The sequence below is a fragment of the Mesoplodon mirus genome (genome assembly GCF_964341445.2).
Source record: "Mesoplodon mirus genome assembly, chromosome: 7".
In the NCBI taxonomy this organism is placed as follows: domain Eukaryota; kingdom Metazoa; phylum Chordata; class Mammalia; order Artiodactyla; family Ziphiidae; genus Mesoplodon; species Mesoplodon mirus.
Window position 1 is genome coordinate 26,783,239 of NC_138983.1, and position 13,487 is coordinate 26,796,725.

The 13,487-nt window shown below is 43.6% G+C and overlaps 1 long non-coding RNA gene across 1 annotated transcript in view; it reads right to left on the reverse strand.

Moving 5' to 3' along the window:
- The window catches only part of LOC309807548, a 44,366-nt gene that overhangs the window by 13,600 nt on the left and 17,279 nt on the right, over positions 1 to 13,487 (reverse strand). The window lies entirely within an intron of this gene.

Sequence of the window (13,487 nt, forward strand, 5' to 3'; positions counted from 1 at the left end):
GGTCTGGATTGAATCCTGGCCATGCCTCTCAATGGTGATAGGATCTTGGATTGGACCCTAAAACTCTTCCAGCCTCTGCCTCTGCCTCTGCATTTTAACACGGGAATAGTAACAGCTCCTGCCTGATAGAACTGCTGTGAGATTGAAATGGATTGATAAACATTTGGTCCAGGGCCTGGCACATCCTAAGGGCTCAATAAATGGGCTTCCATCCTCTGAGATGCCAATGTGCAGTCATTGCAAATAATATTTTTTCCCAGTTTATAGCTTGTCTTTTCATCCTCTTTGATGAAGCTGATTTATAGATTTTTTTTCTTTTATGAATTGTGCTTTTGGTGTCATGTCTTAGAACCCTTCGTCAAGCCCTAGATCCTACAGATTTTCTCCTAAAATTTTTATAGTTATGAATTACTTTTTGAAAGGGCATTTTTTCCTAAATATAAAAGAAAGACATGCCTATTGTAGACCATTTGGAATATAAGGGAAAACTCAATGAGGAAAGTTAAAATCACTAGTAAAACCGAAATCCAGAAATACATTTGGTATTAGATGCAAGCATTTGTAACTTTAATAAAAATGTCACCTCTTTTATAATGGGAAAACAGAACCCTCCAACAGTAAACTGCACTATCAAGTACCAACCAGAGTGCTGATGGAAGGTGCCTCTCTTCACGCCAAGATCAGCTGGGGGAGTTGCCATTCAGAAAAGACTAAGAACTACTGACCCAAACAGTGAAACTCATGTTTATGAACTGCAGCTGTTAGTCACAGGCTGTAATTGCCCCACCAGATAAAGAAGCTATTTAAGAGAGCAGGTTGCTATAAGCTGAATAGAAACAGAAAATAGTCTTTTTGGAAATCACAGGATTGTAACTAAGAGGAACATCAGGTTCAAGGCTGGAATGGATCTTTGTGTATTTGCTGGCTTGGAGATGGACAGGCTGATCTGGCATGAAGACGGTCCAGCCCTGGCTGCTCTTCTGTTTTGTTGGAGAGTAATCAGTTGAGGATCCCTTTTTCAAGTCCTGCCATGTGGAGGCTTCCACGGCTAAATCCTTTCAGCCTACCCATTTCTGATTCCTGGGCACCTGGAATTCTGCCTCTTGTACCACCCCCCTCACCTGCCTGACTTGTCAGGTCAGTTGGTAACAGCTGTGATCAGAGCAGCGGCCTCCATTAGTACCCCACCTCCACCCGTGTCCCCCCCACTACACAGAAGGCGTGAGCTAGTCTTAAAATACAGCATTAGCTATTTCAGAGGCACCCCTCCCTACCCTTCACTGCCAACCTCATGAGAAGCTGATACTTTTAAATTTTTATTTATTTATGTATTTATTTATAATTGAAGTATAGTTGATTGAAGCTGATACTCTTTGAAAGGGTATTTTGAGTGAAAGAGGTGAAACTTGCTATTTAAAGTGTTTAGTGAAGTTAAGAAACAATCCTGAAGTTGATTTGGTCAGTCTAGATTTTCATAGATCAAGTTTTCAACCAGTGGAACGTTGCGTGAAGTACCTGACTATATACTTGCAAAGGAAATCTTCTTTTTTTTTTTTTTTTTTTGCGTTACGCGGGCCTCTCACTGTTGTGGCCTCTCCCGTTGTGGAGCACAGGCTCCGGACGCGCAGGCTCAGCGGCCATGGCTCACGGGCCGAGCCGCTCCGCGGCATGTGGGATCTTCCCGGACCGGGGCACGAACCCGTGTCCCCTGCATCGGCAGGCGGACTCTCAACCACTGCGCCACCAGGGAAGCCCGAAATCTTTTTTCTTAATTACCAAGTAAGTATCACTGCTTTTGTTGAATTTTGAGGAATCAGGTAAAACCCCAGGATGGTGACAGACACAAAAAATTTCATAAAAAGCTTAGATTAAAAGATAATTATGTGGTGAAAATTGCAACCTAAAAGCTCATCAAAAGAGAATTGGTTAAATTATGATACATCCATTCAGAAGTTCGACATTTATTGCCATAGAAAGGTGCCTACCTATATCCAGTTTAAAAAGCCAGTTATAGATCCTTTTGTAGTTACTGAGAGTGATGACTGGGTGTTCATGAGGTTGTGTGACATGTACCTCCCTCAAACCTTGTTATGACACCGTCATGTTACCCGTCTGACACGAAAAAAGAGGAAAAAAAAGGGGGGGGGAGAAAGAAAAGAAAAAAAAAAGTTGGTTATAAATTAACAAGTAGAATTTGATCCTATTTTAAAAAGTCATTGGGAAAGAAATACAGTAGTCCCTCTCTATCCATGGGGATATGTTCCAAGACTCCCAATTGGATGCCTGAAACCATGGATAGTATTGGACCCTATGTATACTATGTTTTTTCCTGTACATACATACCTGTGGTAAAGTTTAATTTGGCACAATAAGATATTAACGACAATAACGAACAACAAAATAGAATAATTATAACAATATACTGTAATAAAAGTTATGTGAATATGGTCTCTCTCTCAAAATATCTCACTGTACAATTTTAATGCTTTTTCTGTCTTAACTCAGCACTTATCACTCACTGTGGCCGTAAGTTTTTCAGTTTGAGGTGCAACAGCAAAACTGGCACAAATTTCTTTTTCCTTCTTCACAGTTTCCTGGATAGAAAATTTGTTCTTACTGTAGATCTTAGCAACCTCAGCACATGATTCTTTTTCTTTACAAATTAAGTCGAGAAGTTTCACCTTTTTTGACTTAAAGGAAGCACTTTATGGCTATGCTCTGGCATATCCGGATCGTCAGCATCTCTACTCTAATGAGCTTTGGAGGCATTATTAAGTAAAATAAGGGTTCTGGAACATAGGCACTCTGTGATACCTGACAGTTGAAATGATGACCAAGACAGCTAGTGACTAAGGGGCAGAATTCGAGGACAAAGAGATGATTCACCTCCAGGGCACATCGGAGCTCCGCGCACAATTTCATTAGGCTACTCAGAATTTAAAACTTATGAATTGTATATTTCTGGAATTTTCCATTAGTATTTTTGGTCTGTGGTTGACCATGGGTAACTGAAACCATGGAAAGTGAAACCTTGAATAAGGGGGACTTTTGTATACCAAGAGAAAGTTAGTGGTAATCTCTGGGTCATTCAGTTATGACAAATTATCTTTTATTTTTTCCTGAGTTTTCCAGATATTGAGCTTTTATTGCCTTAGTAATCAGAAAAAAAAAAAAAAACCCTAATTCCTAGCAATGGTCACAAAGTGTCATGTTAAACAGAACTGTGTATGTAGTTTACAATTTTATTTAAGTTTTATAAATTATAAAAACTCAGAGTTAAAAATATTCAAAAGGGATAAGGAGGGCCTCCCTGGTGGCGCAGTGGTTGAGAGTCCGCCTGCCGATGCAGGGGATACGGGTTCGTGCCCCGGTCTGGGAGGATCCCATATGCCGCGGAGCGGCTGGGCCCGTGAGCCATGGCCGCTGAGCCTGCGCGTCCGGAGCCTGTGCTCTGCAACGGGAGAGGCCACAACAGTGAGAGGCCCGCATACCGCAAAAAAAAAAAAAAAAAAAAAAAAAAGGGATAAGGAGTGTAAGATAAAAAGTAAGAATCCTCTCCTTTGTGAATCCTCAGAACCCCCTCCACATGTAACTACTGACAACAAAAAAATATATTTAAAGGAGAAATTGAATAGAACAGATCTGAAGTACGGAAGCTAATGTGAGGGGGCACCAGACAACTTTGAAGAGAAGTGAATGAGATTCACCAGCCTGCTTCTGGCCACCCCCTAGCCCACTCTCAGAACATTCCCTCATAATTACATTGCCCTTCACATAGGGAAATCACCCTCTTTACACTTTGAACACATGGGTTCCTACAGACACTGACACCCAGCCAGGCATGCAAATTAGCATGGGGTCTAAAACCCAAATGAATCAAGTTAAGTTTGAATTTCATAGCACATTGGGCAGTGAGTCACCTAAGCAGCAGGCACTGCTCCTGGGTATATGGAAGGCTCTCTCCTCTCTCCCATACCTCCCTTTCCCAAATTTGCTTATTTAATAGTTTAATAGTTGATGCCTTCTCATCCCCCATGCTTTAGCTTAAATGTCACTTACTCAGAGAAGAGACAAATAGGCTTGGCTAAATCGGTATAGGTCCCTCCTTTATCCTCTAACTCCATCCCTGATTGTATCCTTGGGAGCACCTTTTACCATTTGTAATTTTTTATTTTGTGTATTTATGCCTAACCCCTGCCTCCCCCTTCTCCCCAGGTTGTAAACTTCACAAGGGCACAGACCGTGTGTGTGTGTGTGTGTGTGTGTGTGTGTGTGTGTGTTTAAAAGCTGGCTTTGTTTAGTCAGCTTTTAGCTCATAATAGGCATTTAATAAATACAGTGTTAATAAGATGGAAAATTTTACAAGTTCATTTTTGAGCTGGAGCTCTAATTTTATAAATGTTTTAGATAATGGCTGACCCTTGAATGGTAGGTCCATTCACTTCTTCATTCTGTCAATCAACAGATTTTTATTAAGAGCTTAGTATTGCCAGATCTTGTGCTAGGTGCTGGGGCTACAGGTGCCTAGCAAGGACAAATATGATTTAGGCAAATATGATCTAGGGAGACATGAGCTATGCTATGGGTAGTAGAGGGTTTTAGGGAAGCATTGAGTTATCAATTTCCTGAGCTTTATGAGAACCACAGCTGATTTTTTTCTCCACCCAAGTCACCTTGTGACATCCATTCAAGCCCAACAACTTCATACCCAAAATGTTGATTGGGGTTATCTGAGTATCTGTAAGTTTGTACAGAAAAGATTATATCAACTTTTTAAACAGAGACTAAACAGTGTAAGCGAGTGACAGCATAATAAATGGTGCGATACTTTAAAAAACTATCTTTACAAAGTAGGGTTTTACAAAGTGCATTCTCTTTCTCTTTACTCCATCCTTTCCTCCCTCCCTCCTTCCTACTTTCTCTCTCACACACAGTTCAGACACAAGACATGGAGAAGCAAATGTTTTCTAACTCGATGACTTCAGCGGATTAGCGCTCCTTTGAAAGTGATATTGTTACAGCCATAACGTGTTTATGTGTAACACAGACATCTTTATGTACAATGCAGACGTGTCTGTGTGGGGAACATTAACATCCTGGCCTTGTCATTTAGTGAGGTAGGAAGTTCAGCCTAGAACTCGAGATCCCCAAAGCCTTGGGAAATCTTGATACGGGAGGAGGGAGCAGGAGAGAGGAAGGGAGATTATTTTAAGGGTTATTTCTCTTTTTTTTCTAACCCTCCTGGGCTTAACTCCTACTCTCAGAGAAACAATCCTTTTCCATCACAGCTGGGATGGTTGTCAGGCAGAGTGTCAGGCAAAGGTATCCTTGCTGAGGATAGCAGTCATCCAGAAAAGAGTCAGGCAATTAGAAGATGCTGGTAAATCACAGAGACACCACAGTGAGAGTTCCATTTTCTAATAAGCTCATGGCAAAATATTTATTTCAGACCCTGACACGCCAACTCCAAAGAAACAAATTAGAAATATTTTCTCAATAACTTTCTTTATATACCAAACTTTATCCTAGAAGTTAACTTTTAATTTTTTAACTCTTTATTATTCTTTATAAATTATGAAAGTTACCGAGGCTTACTGTAACAAAATCAAACAATACAAAAGTATATCAAGTAAAAAGTTAAAGCCTAGTCCTCTCCTCTATCCCACTCCCCAAAGCAGCACTGTCCAATAGAAATTAAATGTGAGCCACATATACAATTAAAAATTTTTTAGTAGCCACATTAAAAAAAGTAAAAAGGAACAGGTGAAATTAATTTTAATTATACGTTTTATTTAACCTAATGTACCCCAAATGCTGTTACTTCAACATGTAATCAACATTATCAAATTATTCATGAGTTACAAAATTATTATTGAGATATTTTCCATTATTTTTTGTACCAAGTCTTCTAAATCTGGTATCTGTTTTACACTTACAACATCTCTCAATTTGGATGCTAAATTTTCATTGAAAAACCTTGATCTATATTGAGATTCCTAAAACATAAAGTTGAAAAAGTAGACTCATATCCAAGTTGCTGCAAATGTACTTAAAATTTTTCCAATAACTGAATGAAGTACCAGTTTTTAAGTTAAATATGAAGTAATTAAAATTAAATAAATTTAAAAAATCTGATTCCTCAGTTGCACCACATTTCAAGTACTCAGTAGCCACATGTGGCTAGTGACTACCATACTGGACCGTGCAGCTCTAGAGGGAACCGCTAATGTAAGTTTGGCGTGGAACCTTCTTGACTTTTTCTCTATGCACATATATATACAAATGTATAGTTAAACAATATATGTATATTACACATATCTGGGTTTCATTTCAGAAAAATCATGCTACATATTTTACTCAATCTAAGTTTTTTCAGTTAAAATTATATTTTGGATATTTTTCCTTCTCAGGACGTATGGATCTGCATTTTTTATAACAGTTGTGTAGTAGATTTATTTAACCACTTCCCTACTAATGGGCACGTAAGTTGTTTCTGGTGTTTTGCAGTTATAAACATCCATGTTTTCATATTTACGCTAGTATTTCCAGAGGATAAATCCCAAGAATTGATTCTTCTGGGCCAAAGGGTATACATCAAAAAATCTGAAAGCTAATGCTAAATTACCCTCCCAAATGGTTAGGACAAATTTTATCCTACACTCTTTGCTGGCATTCCTTGCCAGCATCTGTAAATGCTCCAAATGCCAGAATCATAAACCATCAGAAAGAAAAGATATTAGGGGTCATCTATTCCAGTCCCTTTATTTTATGGACCAGGAAGATCAAGCCAAAGCTGCGGGAAGAGTCCACGTAGCTTATTTGTGGCCAGGCTGGGCTGAGAAGCTCCCGGGTTCTTGCCCGCTGTTCCAGTGAGCACGGAACAGCCTGGCTGTGCCTTTCCAAGCATCCTCAGGAAGGTCATCCTTCCTGCCGCTCCCTGCACTGTATCATTATCAAACCTACGCAAGTGAAATCAGCAGGCCTTTCAATGGAGCATCACATCGCGCCTCAGTAAACAAAGAGGCGCCAAGGCAGCCTTTCCTTGACATTTGTATCCAACATTGAATTCGGTCTGCTCAAATGCTCGCTACAGTTTCAAGTGTGCCTTTCCCACCTCCCTTCTGCTGAGCACAGCCAAGTCTTAGACTCAGGCAGGAGGAAAAAAAAGGGGTGGGCGTGTTTTGTTTCATGCAGAAATAAACTCCACCGGTCAGCAGTTCCTGGCCCACCAGCTCAGAAACATTCCATCTTTTTTTTTTTTTTTTGCGGTACGCAGGCCTCTCACTGTTGTGGCCTCTCCCGTTGCGCAGCACAGGCTCCGGACGCGCAGGCTCAACGGCCATGGCTCACGGGCCCAACCACTCCGCGGCATGTGGTATCTTCCCAGATCGGGGCACGAACCCATGTCCCCTGCATCGGCAGGCGGACTCTCAACCACTGCGCCACCAGGGAAGCCCGAAACATTCCATCCTTAATGGGAGTCCCTTTGGGAAGGCAAAGGCAGAAGGGCGTGAAGGTCTTTTGGGGGGAAGGTGGTTCCTTCTAGCCACCCTTGAGCTGGTGGGGCCAGTGCGATGCTAGACACATCTCACGTGCCAGCAAGATGGGCTTCTCCTGAGGACTTCTTCCCTACAGTTTCCTACAACTTTACAGAGCCCATGAACACAAGCGCTATCCCATAGAACCCTTGTGCGGTAGGCACCACGCTCAAATGAGCATTGGTGGCGAGAGGCTGGAAACCATCTCTCCTGACTCCATCTCCAGGATGCCTCCCTCTTCCACATCACTCAGCCCCCAGCCCCATCACATACCCTTCACAGCCACCGTGGGCCTGGTTCCTCTTTTCCATCGGTTGCCTACACCCCCAGCCCAACTTCATTACAGACATTAAAAATAAAAACTCACTTGCTTATGCTAACTCATGTATTTAAAAATCAATTCAGACATCTTAATTCTATTTAATTTTTCTTCCTTTCCTGTCATACACCCCCTCTTTCTGCCCAAATATAATGCTTTCTCCACATATGGGCACCAAAAAGCCAAAATCCAGACAGAACTCTCCTGTTTTTGCTATATATTGCCAAATAGTTCATACTCCTAAACTTGGTGACTCCTTTTGGCGCTGGTTTTTATTTTTCTGATGTTTCTTTATTATGTGAAGAAAGGAAAGAGATATCACAGTAGGAAAAGATGGAGAGTTATGAGAGCAGAAAAGCAAAATAAGGATTTATTTCATGCTGTTTTAGCAGGGCATGATAAGGCTTCTAACTTTGTCATCCTAGGCACAGCCTCACCCCCTAAATGCAATTCACCAACAGGCCTTGCCTCTACAATATCTTTACCTCTGCAATATCTCTCAAGTCCACACATTTCTTTCCATTTTGACCATCTTCACCCTAATTCAGTCTTCCCCCAATTAGCTCCTATGAAATTGCACCCACTCTTGCCTTTTCAGTGTATATGTCCCACACTGTAGACAGGATGACTGAAAAGGCCTTTTAAGCCTCATGTTAACCCCTGTAGGGAATAATGATAGCAGTCATCATCACCATTGTTAAAATTTGTTGAGCACTTCCAATGTGGCAGGCACTATTTTTAATGCTTGAATATCTGAGCCATTTATCTTCACAACCTTATGGATAAATAGCATTACTCTCATTTTATTTATTTATCTTAAAAATTTTTATTTATTTATTTGGCTGCGCTGGGTCTTAGTTGCGGCACGTGGGATCGGGATCTTCATTGCTGCGTGTGGGATCTTTGTTGTGGCATGAGAGATCTTTTAGTTGCGCCATGCGTGCTCTTAGTTGCAGCATGCATGCGGGATCTAGTTCCCTGACCAGGGATCGAACCCGGGCTCCCTGCACTGGGAGCGCAGAGTCTTAACCACTGGACCACCAGGGAACTCCCGTTATTATGACTCTTATTTTAGAGATGAAATTGAGGCAGAGAGATGTACGTAATTTGCCCGAGGACACATAGCAATTAAGTGGTGGAACTACTTTAGGAAGCCAGATATAAAAGAACTATCAAGAAATATCCAAGTAGGCTTCCCTGGTGGCGCAGTGGTTGAGAGTCTGCCTGCCGATGCAGGGGACACAGGTTCGTGCCCCGGTCCGGGAGGATCCCACATGCCACAGAGCAGCTGGGCCTGTGAGCCATGGCCACTGAGCCTGTGCGTCCAGAGCCTGTGCTCCGCAACGGGAGAGGCCACAGCAGTGAGGGGCCACGTACCGCAAAAAAAAAAAAAGAAAGAAAGAAATATCCAAGTAATTAATATTTACATATGTGGCAATGGCGGAGGGGTCACAATCAGGTGTAAATTTCTGTACAGACCGCATGGGATGGCAAGTGAGCTGCATTCCACTGACTGATTGGGAGTAACTGCCTGGACTGCTGGGTTGAGAAAGATCATGAGGCTGCATCTGGGCCCAGCAGGAAACTGAGGGATTAGAGGTGTCTGTCCTGAGCCAAGTCGTGGCTGGAGTAGGGAGTGTATTGGTTTCCTAGTGTAACAAATTATCACAAATTTAGTGGCTTAAACAACACAAATTTATTATCTAATAGTTATGGAGATCAGAAATCCCAAATGGGTCTCATTGGACTCAAGGTGTTGGCTGGACTGCATTCCTTTCTGGAGGTTCTTTCTAGGAGAATCCATTCCTTGCCTTTTCCAGCTTCCAGAGGCTGCCTACATTTCCTGGTTTGTGGCCCCAATCCAGGAACTGCATCACTCTCACTCTGCTTCTCTCCTTATATCTTTTTCTTTGTCTCTGACCCTCCTGTCTCCCTCTTCCACTTTTTTTTTTTTTTTTTTTTCCTTTTTGCGGTATGCGGGCCTCTCACTGTTGCGGCCTCTCCCGTTGCGGAGCACAGGCTCCGGATGCGCAGGCCCAGCGGCCATGGCCCACGGGCCCAGCCGCTCCGCGGCATATGGGATCCTCCCAGACCGGGGCACGAACCCGTATCCCCTGCATCGGCAGGCGGACTCTCAACCACTGCGCCACCAGGGAGGCCCTCTTCCACTTTTAAAAGGACTCTTGTGATTACATTGGGCCCACCTGGACAATCCAAGATAATCTCCTCATATCAAGATCTTTAATTTAATCACACCTACGAAGCCTCCTGTGCCATGCAGGGTAATGGGCACAGGTGCCAGGGCGTAGGTGGTGGACATCTTTGGGATGCAATTATTCTGCCTGCCACAGGGATTGAGGGGCATCATGTGGTGTGAGCGCTCCCCCGGAACCAGACTTTTGTATCTTTCACTTCTATCACACAACAGGTCTGCAAATCTTTGATGAATGAATAAATGAAAGTACTGATTTAAAAATACACAGAATAATAGAGTATCTGTCTTAGGAGTTTAAGGAAATGCTGCTATTTTTAGCATGGAAATTTGGAGGAAATCTTTTTAAAGAAATCTTAATGGGGTCCCACATCTGGGCAATGCCAAAATTAATGGTGGTAAACTGAGGTTAATATTCAACAGACCTGGGAATTCCCTGGTGGTGCAGTGGTTAGAACTCCGAGCTCCCACTGCCAGGGCCCAGGTTTAATCCCTGGTCGGGGAGTTAAGATCCCACAAGCTGTTGCAGTGTGGCCAGAAAAAGAGAAAAAAGAAGAAAAAAATATTAAGCAGAACTCAGTGCTGAATGAATTTTTAGATCTGCCCGTTGTCTTAACCAGTTTGGGCTGCTATAACAATTTACCATAGACTGTGGCTTATAAACAACAGAAACGTATCGCTCATAGTTCTGGAGGCTGGAAGTCTGAGATCAGGGTGCCAGCAGGGTCCGGTTGTGGTGAGAGCCCTCTTCCAGGATGCAAACCGCTGACTTCTCACATAGTGAAAAGACAGTAAGCTAGTTCTCTGGCCTCTTTTTTTTTTTCTTTTCATTTATCTATTTATTTATTTTTGGCTGCGTTGGGTCTTCGTTGCTGTGTGTGGGCTTTCTCTAGTTGCGGCGAGCAGGGGCTACTCTTCGTTGAGGTACACAGGCTTCTCATTGCAGTGGCTTCTCTTGTTGCGGAGCACGGGCTCCAGGCCCGCAGGCTCAGTAGCTGTGGCTCACGGGCTCGGTAGCTATAGCTCGCGGGCTCTAGAGTGCAGGCTTAGTAGTTGTGGCACGTGGGCTTATTTGCTCTCTGGCATGTGGGATATTCCCAGACCAGGGCTTGAACCCATGTCCCCTGCATTGGCAGGCAGATGCCTAACCACTGTGACACCAGGGAAGTCCCTCTGGGCTCTTCTTATAAGGGCACTAATCGCATCTGTAAGAACTCTGCCCTCATGACCTAATTACCTCCCAACATCTCCACCTCCTAATACCATCACGCTGGGGATTAGGATTTTGATACAGGAATTGTTGCTGTTAATGTTGTTGTCGGGACACAAACATTAACTCCAAAGCATGAGTTGTTTCTTGACATTGCTGTCTTTTAACTGCACCAGAGGACAGCGGTCTGATAAGAACGGAAGTGTGCCGCATCCATTTACTCCTACAGAAGACAGTGGGAAGGAAGGGTGAGTTGCGAGCCTAGCAACAGCCTCACGCTTCCATGGGGAGAATGCCTCTCTTCTCCCAGCTGTAGCAGTTGGGTCTGGAGCAATACCAGGTCTTTCAGGAGCTCTCCCTCTGCTCAGGATATGGTTCAAGATTCTCAGCAGGATTTACAAGGTCCCACGCGCTCTAACCCTTGCCCACGTCTCCAGCCCTACCTTTTACCACCCCGGCCCCCCACCCCTCCAGTCACCCCAGCCTCCAAGACCAACTCCTTCTGCCTCAGGGCCTTTTGACATCTCATTCCCTAATTCTGGAATACTCTTGTTACCTTCTTGTGCCCAATTAATCTCTAATTATCCTTGGGCTAGGCCTAAAATCATATACTGAAAGAAATTTTCTTTAACCTGCAAATCTAAATCAGCACCCCTTCCCCACCCAGGTCCTAAAAAATGGTGTAGTGTCAGGAACCTGAGGCCTGGACTCAACTGCTTGACTCCCTATCTTAGGCCCACCACTCATTAGCTGTGTGACCTTGGGCAGGACATGCAGACCTCCATGCCTCTGTTTCTTCATCTCTAAAGTGAGACTAGCAATAGCTTCTATTGCAGAGTATTATGATGAGGATTAAAGGAGATAATCCACGTAGAAAGTTTGGAAGAGTGTACTACGAGTACAAGCTGTTATTTTCCTTTATAGCAGTTATCCAAGTTGTAATTATAAAATTATTTGTGTTATTATTTGTTTAATATCTGTTTTCCCACACGCAGTAGGTTCTGCAGTGGCATGGCAGTGTCCCTCTTGTCTTCCACTGTACCTGCAGTACCTAGTACGCTGTCTTACATGCTGAAGGCCCTCGATAGGTATTTCCTGGGTGGATGGATGGATGGATGGATGGATGAACATTTGACCTATTCCTGAAGGGGGTCCCATGAAAAAGTGTCACCTTGTCAGAAAATAATCAATATGATTAAAGAGAATTATCTGGAAATTTTTTTTTTTTTTTTTTTTTTTTTTTTTTTTTTTTTTTTGCGGTACGCGGGCCTCTCACTGCTGTGGCCTCTCCGGTTGTGGAGCACAGGCCCCGGACGCGCAGGCTCAGCGGCCATGGCTCACGGGTCCAGCCGCTCCACGGCATGTGGGATCTTCCCGGACCGGGGCACGAACCCGTGTCCCCTGCATCGGCAGGCAGATTCTCAACCACTGCGCCACCAGGGAAGCCCATCTGGAAATTTTTGATTGTCAAATTCTGGGCTGATTAGTAGGCTAAAATTAGATGCGATGCGACATTCACCATCTCTCCTTTCCTGGGGCCTGTTCTCACCCAGGGCCTTGTGATGCCCGTTGCCAGGCAGATTTATGAAACATCTCAACAGATGCTTACATTCCATATGTCACCATTTACACATTCCTGCTGGGGTCAAGGTGGGGAATGGCATGTGCGCTAATAGCTGCATTTCTCACGTGAACTTTCTCATAAACCCTCTTCTCAGATCATTTTACTGATACATTATAATATGCTTTTATAAACAAGTTTTCAAGGTCACGAATAAATGCTTCCTAATTTCCATTTTTTGAGGATTACAAGTCTAGCAAGGGCAACTAGAGGTTTCTTAGCCTCACCCCTTCCACAGGCCAGAACTCCATCTGAACCATTCTAGAAGATCCCTAAGGAAATAGGACAACAACATTTTCCAGTGATTCTAGGCTCTTGCCAGTTCCTCCTTCCTTAGGTCTCAAGGATACTACGTCTATATGTGTTAACCGTGATTTCTTACTCTCATTCTGTCTGAAGTCCTAGAAAAAGTGCTCTTTTGCGGGCTTCCCTGGTGGCGCAGTGCTTGAGAGTCCGCCTGCCGATGCAGGGGACATGGGTTTTGTGCTCCGGTCCAGGAAGATCCCACATGCCACGGAGCGGCTCGGCCCGTGAGCCATGGCCGCTGAGCCTGCATGGCCGGAGCCTGTGCTCCGCAACGGGAGAGG